Raw genomic sequence first — 9,650 nt, forward strand, 5'->3', positions numbered from 1 at the left:
CCAATTGACTCCCCTCTATGCTGCATTATTCTGTATTCCACACTATCAGAAAACCCACGGCAGGTCCCAGTGATTTTCAAAGAGGACCAGGTGAAGTTTGCCCAGGCCTTGCTCAGCTCACAATTAAACAGTGTGTATCTACTGTGCCATATCAGGGCTCACATTTGTCATGGAAACCCTGGTTTCAGAGCTTGTTTATTTTTAAGACAGACTCTAATTGAAAAGGGAGACTTAGAAAGTTTCTAATTTCTGAGGAAACTAAGAAAAAGGCCTGGGTTTTTGAGGAATCATGGTGTCTCCGCAACTCGTTCAAATGCAGGCTGGTCCCGGGTCCTGAGGAGCCCACCCAAGACCACCTCCACACTCCCGCCATGTCTGATAGTATCCAATATTTTCCCGTCCGGGAATGGACGCAGGGCCCTATGCCGCGTGTGAGAAACCCTGAAATGCTGAGTTCCAACAGACCTCATGTTTGTTCGTCCGCACAGTATGAGACTTACAGCTCCTTGGTTGGAGAGTCTGGAGCCAGGGAACACAGTATCAGGATACAGGTAGACCATTTAGGACTGAGATGAGGCAAGATTTCTTCACTCAGTCAATCATCAACCTATTGATTTCACTTCCGTAGAAGATTTTGGAGGTGGAGCCACTGTGTACATTGGAGAAAGAGATGAATAGATTTGTAGACATTTAACTTATCAAGGAACATGGAGAGAAATTAGGATAATTTAGAAATAGAGTTAGGTTTATTGACAAGTATAGAGCTGAAAATGTGTTGCTGGAAAAGCGCAGCAGGTCAGGCAGCATCCAAGGTGCAGGATAATCGACATTTCAGGCATGAGCCCTTCTTCAGGAAATGAATTTCCTGAAGGATTTCATAAAGAAGGGCTCATGCCCGAAATGTCAATTCTCCTGCTCCCTGGATGCTGCCTGACCTGCTCCCACATCGCTCTGGGTCCCACTGGCCACTGCTCCTATACCACTCTGGGCCCACTGGCCACTGCTCCTATACCACTCTGGGCCCACTGGCCACAGCTCCTACATCGCTCTGGGCTCCACTGGCCACCGCTCCCACATCACTCTGGGCCCACTGTCCACTACTCCCACATCACTCTGGGTCCCACTGACCACTGCTCCCACATCGCTCTGGGCCCCACTGGCCACTGCTCCAACATTGCTCTGGGTCCCACTGGCCACTGCTTCTACATCTCTCTGGGTCCCACTGGCCACTGCTCCCACATCGCTCTGGGTCCCACTGGCCACTGCTCCCACATCGCTCTGGGTCCCACTGGCCACTGCTCCCACATCACTCTGGGCCCCACTGGCCACTGCTCCAACATTGCTCTGGGTCCCACTGGCCACTGCTTCTACATCTCTCTGGGTCCCACTGGCCACTGTTCCTACATCGTTCTGGGCCCACTGGTCACCACTCCCACATCGCTCTGGACCCACTGGTCACTGTTCCCACATCGCTCTGGGCTTCACTGGCCACCACTCCCACATTGCTCTGGGCTCCACTGGCCACTGTTCATACATCGCTCTGGGTCCACTGGCCACTGCTCCTACATCACTCTGTGCTCCACTGGTCACCACTCCCACATCGCTCTGGGTTCACTGGCCACTGCTCCCACATCGCTCTGGGCCCCACTGGCACTGCTCCCACATCACCCTGGATCCAATGGCCACTGCTCCCACATCGCTATGGACCCAATGGCCGCTGCTTCCACATCGCTCTGGGTTCCAATGGCCGCTGCTCCCACATCACTCTGGACCCAATGGCCGCTGCTCCCACATCGCTCTGGGCTCCACTGGTCGCCACTCCAACATTGCTCTGGGCCCATTGGCCACTGCTCCCACATCACTCTGGGTTCCACTGGCCACCACTCCCACGTTATTCTGGGCCCACTGGCCACCGCTCCCACATCACTCTGGGCCCACTGGCCACTGTTCCCAAATCGCTCTGGGACCACTGGTCACCACTCCCACATCACTCTGGGCGCCACTAGTCACTGTTCCCAAATCGCTCTGGGCCCACTGGCCACCGCTCCCACATCACTCTGGACCCCACTGGCCACCACTCCCATATCGTACTGGGCCCACTGGCCACTGCTCACACATCGCTCTGGGCCCCACTGGTCACTGCTCCCACATCACTCTGGACCTAGTGGCCACCACTCCCACATCACTCTGGGCCCACTAGCCACTGCTCACATGTTGCTCTGGGCCCCACAGGCCACTGCTCCCACATTGCTCTGGGCCCCACTGGCCACTGCTCACACGTTGCTCTGGGCCCCACTTGTCATTGCTCCCACGTCACTCCAGGTCCCGCTGGCCATCCCAACTTTTGGCACTGATCTGCCTTGATAGTATTGACTGCTGAATCAGGCTTGATGGACAGAATGGCCTACTCCTGTTCCTTATTTCCATGTTTCTATGAGACGGGTGCCACAGTGACACAGTAAGTATTTAATGAGGTGAGTTTGCAATGAGAGTGGATGATAAGATTCTGCCCTTTCTTTATCTCTCCAATGGTCCAGATCAGCTGGATGTCAGCAGACTTTTCTGCTTTCTTTCAGATTTCTAATGTCTGCAGGAGTTTACTTGTGCAATTGTTTGGATTAAGGCAAATCTGAGCAGGACGTATACACTTAATGGTAAGGTCCTGGGGAGTGTTGCTGAACAAAGAGATCTTGGAGTGTAGGTTCATAGCTCCTTGAAAGTAGAGCTGCAAGTAGATAGGATAGTGAAGAAGGCATTTGGTATACTTTCCTTTATTGGTCAGAGTATTGAGTACAGGAGTTGGGAGGTTAATGTTATGGCTGTACAGGACATTGGTTAGGCCACTGTTGGAATATTGCATGCAATTCTGGTCTCCCTCCTATAGGAAGGATGTTGTGAAACTTGAAAGGGTTCAGAAATGATTTACAAGGATGTTGCCAGGGTTGGAGGATCTGAGCTACAGGGAGAGGCTGAATAGGCTGGGGCTGTTTTTCCTGGAGCATCAGAGGCTGAGGGGTGACCCTATAGAGGTTTATAAAATCATGAGGGGCATGGATAGGATAAATTGACAAGATTTTTTTCCCTGGGTTGGGGAAAGATATAAAAGAGACCTAAGAGGCAACCTTTTCACACAGAGGGTGGTACTGTATGGAATGAGCTGCCAGAGGATGTGGTGGAGGCTGGTACAATTACAACATTTTAAAGGCATCTGGATGGGTATATGAATAGGAAGGGTTTAGAAGGCTATGGGCCGGGTGCTGGTAAATGGGACTAGATTGGGTTGGGATATCTGGTCAGCATTGAAGAGTTGGACCGAAGGGTCAGTTTCCATGTTGCACATCTCTATGACTCTATGACTCTATGACTCTAATTATCTTGGTTGACCTCAGCATATTTCATTGAACTTTGGCTCTGCATTTAAACCTTTCAGCATGAAACCAATGTTTCTCTGCATGATAAGTCACATGGGAGAGGCTAAAACCTGCCAAATACATGTCCAGTGGAAACACAATGACATTGGCAAACTGGAAACCCAGTACTGGGGACATGGGTTCAATTCTCCCCCATGTCAGATGACGAAATTTGAATTAAATAATAATCTGGAATTAAAAGTTAGCCTGATGCTGACTGTCAATTGTCATAACAAACTTATTTATGAGAAAGCAAGGACTGCAGATGCTGGAGATTCAGAGTCGAAAAGTGTGGTGCTGGAAAAGCACAGCAGGTCAGGCAGCATACGAGGAGCAGGAGAATCGATGTTTCGGTTACAAGTCCTTCATCAGGACCTATTTGGTTCACCGATGTCCTTTAGGGAAGCAAATCTGCCGGTCCGGCTGTGTGTGACTCCAGACCCACAAAGACATGGTTAACCAGGAATGGAAATAAATGATTAGTGATGCCCATATCCCACGAATAAATTCAAAATGCATGTTATGAAGTGTTCCCCTTGACCGCACCAATTAAAAAAACACTGGAAATTCTTAGCAAATGAGTCAGTGACTGTAAAGAGAAAGGACAGATTGAGTGGAAACCCTTCAGCAGAACTGAAAGGAGCCCAAGAATTTTTATGAGGATGAACCATAGAGAAGCAGCAGGTAATCCAGTTGAAGGACAAAAGCTGATGGGCTGAAGGAGAAGAAAGAAGACAGGGACAAGATGTTACATGAAGAACTTGCAAGTGGATGGTGGAGTGAAAATATCAGGAGAAGTCCGAGGTAATTCAGGGAATTAAGAAAAGATAAGGAACATCTGCATGTTTGGGAGGTCTGTAGATGAAAAGAAAAGGAAAAGCTAGTGTCAAAACAATGAAACAAATAACAGGCCCGTAATCTAAGAAATAATTTACTCCCTAACTCGAGTAATTTACCATCCCCCGCATCCATAGCAGCCCTGGTCCAAAGATTATCCCCTGGCCCTGAGGTTTGGTATTGTTTAGTGCAATCCTCAGAGGTAAGAACAGGAGCAGACCATTCAGTCCATCAAAGCTGCTCTGCTATTCAATGCAACTTATGGCCGGAGTGGAAAAAAAATGGATTAGAAATGATGGTATCAATAAAATTGATGATGACCAATTGAGGTGATGTAAAGCAGTGAGCATCTTGAGGTGTGAATTTAAACAGCTTGCTGGCACAAATATCCCTCATGTTGCTAAAGTGCTCTGAGTAATTTATTTTGACACAAATGGTGCTTAATGATGTGCGACCAATCTGGCTCCCTTCTTTAGAATTTTCTGAAGCTTGACTCACATCTGAGGTATGCACTGCCTCCACTCCTTGATCTGGGGGTTGTAATTCATTTTTGCACCATCAATGTGCCGAGGGAATATCGAAGAAAAGCTGCACGTTTGTGGTGCATGAATGAAGTGTCCACCTTCTTGAAGTTTTAATTTCAGGCCTTGCTCCTGGAGGATGAATTATGAGGTGACGCACACACACTTCACTGAGTCCCTTGATTGTCAACCCATCTCGTCTGTCATACTATCTGTGTGCACCCTAGTTGCAAGCTACAGCTCTCCAGCATCAAGGTTATTTGAGCGATAAATTACATTGTGCGCTTAGCTTCTAAGGCAGTGACGCCCCCGAATGGGTTGCTATGGCTGTGCATTGCATTTTCACCTGATTTCCACTCACCCGTTCTGAGCTGGCAACCCCGGGACTGTCACAAGCGTTAAAGGCATCTCCTGTTTCATGCTTGTTCTCACTGTTGAAGGAAGAGCAAATCAGTCCATGAGCGTTAAATGAAAAAAAATTATTGTGCTAGGACTCAAATCAGCGCCTATCTGCGGGGGAAGGGAGATTTTCTGTATTTGTCCAAAGACAAAAGACTCACACAGCCTCATGCATGCAAAGGCTCAACAGTAATGAATTGATCTGTACTGCAATTAAACCACAAGGCAGTAACCAAGAATATAAGTCACAGAGAAATCCATTTGCAGAGCTGTGGACGGTACAGATCTTAATAATTGGCCAGTGAGATTAGGAAGGCAACACTTACAGAAGGAAAGTCAATTATTCAGTCCAGGTTTCCTTTCCAGTTCCTGTAACATTAGTGATGGTGGAACAGTCTTGCATTCAATTTAATTGCTCCATTTGAGGTAACTCATCCCCAATCCAGATGGATTTATAGTTTTCTATTTTTTACCATGTGAAACGCAAAATTCCAAAGACTCTGCAAATATCAATGAATGTCCAGGGAGACTGTCCAGGTACCAACACGCACCCACTATCCCGGTGAAAATGTTAACACATGCCCAGGAACCCTCTGTAGATATCAACACACACCGAGGGACAGTCTGTCAATGTCAACACACACCCACAGACCCCCTGCAAATATTAATACATGCCCAGGAACCTGCTGTAGATATTAACACACACAGGGACAGACTGTAAATATCAACACACACCCAGTGACCCCCTGCAAATATCAACACACACCCCACGAAGCCGCAATAGACATCAACACACACCCAGGGACAGTCTGTAAATATCAACACAGTCCCAGGAACACTCTGTACCTATCAACACATGCCCAGGGAATGTCTGTAAATATCAACACAAACCCAGGGACAGTCTGTAAATATCAACACACACCCAGTGACCCTCTGTAAATATCAACATACGCCCAGGGACAGTCTGTAAATATCAACACATACCCAGGAACACGCTGTAAATATCAACACACACCCAGGGACAGTCTGTAAATATCAACACACACCCAGGAACACGCTGTAAATATCAACACACACCCAGTGACCCTCTGTAAATATCAACACATACCCAGGGACAGTCTGTAAATATCAACACACACCCAGGAACACTATGTAAATATCAAGACACACCCAGGGACAGTCTGTAAATACCAACACACATCTTGGGACAGTCTGTAAATATCAACACAGACGAAGGGTCAGTCTGTAAATATCAACACATGCCCAGGGACAGTGTGTAAATATTAACACACACCCAGGGACAGTCTGTAAATATCAACACACACCCAGGGGCAGTCTGTAAATATCAACACACACCCAAGGACAGTCTGTAAGTATCAACACACACACAGGAACACTCTGTAAATATCATCACAGACCCAGGGACAGTCTGTAAATATCAACACACACCCAGGGACAGTCTGTAAATATCAACACACGCTGAGGGACAGTCTGTAATTATCAACACACACCCAGGGACAGTCTGTAAATATCAACACATACCCAGGGAAAGTCTGTAAATATCAACACATACCCAGGGACAGTCAGTAAATATCTACACAGACCCAGGGACCGTCTGTAAATATCAAAACATACCCAGTGACCATATGTCGGTGGGCGGCACGGTGGCACAGTGGTTAGCACTGCTGCCTCGCAGCGCCAGAGACCCGGGTTCAATTCCCGACTCAGGCGACTGACTGTGTGGAGTTTGCACGTTCTCCCCATGTCTGCGTGGGTTTCCTCCGGGTGCTCCGGTTTCCTCCCACAGTCCAAAGATGTGCAGGTTAGGTGAATTGGCCATACTAAATTGCCTGTAGTGTTAGGCAAGGGGTAAATGTAGGGGTATGGGTGGGTTTCGCTTCGGCAGGTCGGTGTGGACTTGTTGGGCCGAAGGGCCTGTTTCCACACTGTAATCTAATCTAATCTAAAACAAAATCTAAAAAAAGTATGTAAATATCAACACATGCCCAGGGACAGTCTGTAAAAATCAACACACCCACGGACGGTCTGTAAATATCAACACACACACAGGGACAGTCTGTAAATATCAACACACGCCCAGGGACAGGCTGTAAATACCAACACACACTCAGGGACAGTCTGAAAATATCAACACACGCCCAGGGACAGTCTGTAAATAACAACACATGCCCAGAAACAGTCTGTAAATATCAACACATACCCAGGGACAGTCAGTAAATATCTACACAGACCCAGGGACCGTCTGTAAATATCAAAACAAACCCAGTGACCATATGTCGGTGGGCGGCACGGTGGCACAGTGGTTAGCACTGCTGCCTCGCAGCGCCAGAGACCCGGGTTCAATTCCCGACTCAGGCGACTGACTGTGTGGAGTTTGCACGTTCTCCCCGTGTCTGCGTGGGTTTCCTTCGGGTGCTCCGGTTTCCTCCCACAGTCCAAAGATGTGCAGGTTAGGTGAATTGGCCATACTAAATTGCCCGTAGTGTTAGGCAAGGGGTAAATGTAGGGGTATGGGTGGGTTTTGCTTCGGCGGGTCGGTGTGGACTTGTTGGGCCGAAGGGCCTGTTTCCACACTGTAATCTAATCTAATCTAAAAAAAAATCTAAAAAAAGTATGTAAATATCAACACATGCCCAGGGACAGTCTGTAAAAATCAACACACCCCCAGGAACAGTCTGTCAATATCAACACACCCAGGGACGGTCTGTAAATATCAACACACACACAGGGACTGTCTGTAAATATCAACACACACGCAGGAACATTGTGTAAATATCAACACACACCCAGGGACAGGCTGTAAATATTAACACACACGCAGGAACATTGTGTAAATATCAACACACACCCAGTGACAGTCTGTAAATATCATCACATGCCCATGGACAGTCTGTAAATACCAACACACACCCAGGGTCAGTCTGTAAATATCAACACATGCCCATGGACAGTCTGTAAATATCAACACACATCAAGGGACAGTCTGTAAATATCAACACAGGCCCAGGAACACTCTGTAAATGTCAACACATGCCCATGGACGGTCTGTAAAGATCAACACACACCCAGGGACAGTCTGTAAATATCAACACATGCCCAGAGACAGTCTGTAAATATCAACACACACCCAGGAACACTCTGTAAATATCAACACACACCCAGGGACAGTCTGTAAATATCAACACATGCCCAGAGACAGTCTGTAAATATCAACACACACCCAGGAACACTCTGTAAATATCAACACACACCCAGGGACAGTCTGTAAATATCAACACACACCCAGCGACACTCTGTAAATATCAACACACACCCAGGGACACTAGGTAAATATCAACACAGGCCCAGGGACAGTCTGTAAATACCAACACACACTCGGGGACAGTCTGTAAATATCAACACAAGCCCAGGGACAGACTGTAAATAACAACACACACTCAGGGAAAGTCTGTAAATATTAACACAGGCCCAGGGACAAATTGTAAATACCAAAATACACTCAGGGACAGTCTGTAAATCAACACACGCCAAGGGACAGCCTGTAAATATCAACACACGCCCAGAGACAATCTGTAAATAACAACACACACCCAGGAACAGTCTGTAAATATCTACACAGACACAGTGACCATCTGTAAATATCAACACATACCCAGTGACCATATGTTAATATCAACACATGCCCAGCGACAGTCTGTAAATATCACCACATACACAGTGACCCTCTGCAAAAATCAACACACCCACAGGGACAGTTTGTAAATATCAACACACACCCAGGGACAGTCTGTAAATATCAACACAGGCCCAGGAACACTCTGTAAATATCAACACATGCCCAGGGACAGTCTGTAAATATCAACACACACCCAGGGTCAGTCTGTAAATATCAACACATACCCAGGGACAATCTGTAAATATCAACACACACCCAGGGTCAGTCTGTAAATATCAACACATACCCAGGGACAGTCTGTAAATATCAACACATACCCAGTGACCATCTGTAAATATCAACGCATACCCAGTGACCCTCTGTAAATATCAACACACAACCAGGGACTGTCTGTAAATATCAACACATGCAGTGGGACAGTCTGTAAGTATCAACACATGCCCAGGGACAGTCTGTAAATATCAACACATACCCAGCGACAGTCTGTAATTATCAACACATGCACAGGGACAGTCTGTAAATATCAACCCACACCCAGTAACACTATGTAAATATCAACACACACCGAGGAACAGTTTGTAAATACCAACACACACCTTGAGAGAGTCTGTAAATATCTACACATACGCAGGGACAGTCTGTAAATATCAACACATGCACAGGGACAGTCTGTAAATATCAACACAGGCACAGGAACACTCTGTAACTAACAACACATGACCAGAGACAGTCTGTAAATAACAACACAGACCCAGGGACCGTCTGTAAATATCAAAACAAACCCAG

The 9,650-nt window shown here is 47.0% G+C and overlaps 1 long non-coding RNA gene across 1 annotated transcript; it reads right to left on the minus strand.

Annotated features, from left to right (window-relative positions):
* Positions 1 to 544: 544 nt before the first annotated feature.
* On the minus strand, positions 545 to 5,604 carry LOC148142529 (uncharacterized). Its single transcript, XR_015751923.1, has 3 exons — positions 5,494 to 5,604; positions 5,130 to 5,199; positions 545 to 649 (listed from the first exon to the last, which is right to left on the minus strand). It is a non-coding gene; the product is annotated as an uncharacterized LOC148142529 (long non-coding RNA).
* Positions 5,605 to 9,650: the final 4,046 nt, after the last annotated feature.

The sequence above is a fragment of the Chiloscyllium plagiosum genome, unplaced genomic scaffold (assembly GCF_037043375.1).
Source record: "Chiloscyllium plagiosum isolate Xiang-an unplaced genomic scaffold, Cpla_swu_hap1 HiC_scaffold_28, whole genome shotgun sequence".
Classification (NCBI taxonomy): Eukaryota; Metazoa; Chordata; class Chondrichthyes; order Orectolobiformes; family Hemiscylliidae; genus Chiloscyllium; species Chiloscyllium plagiosum.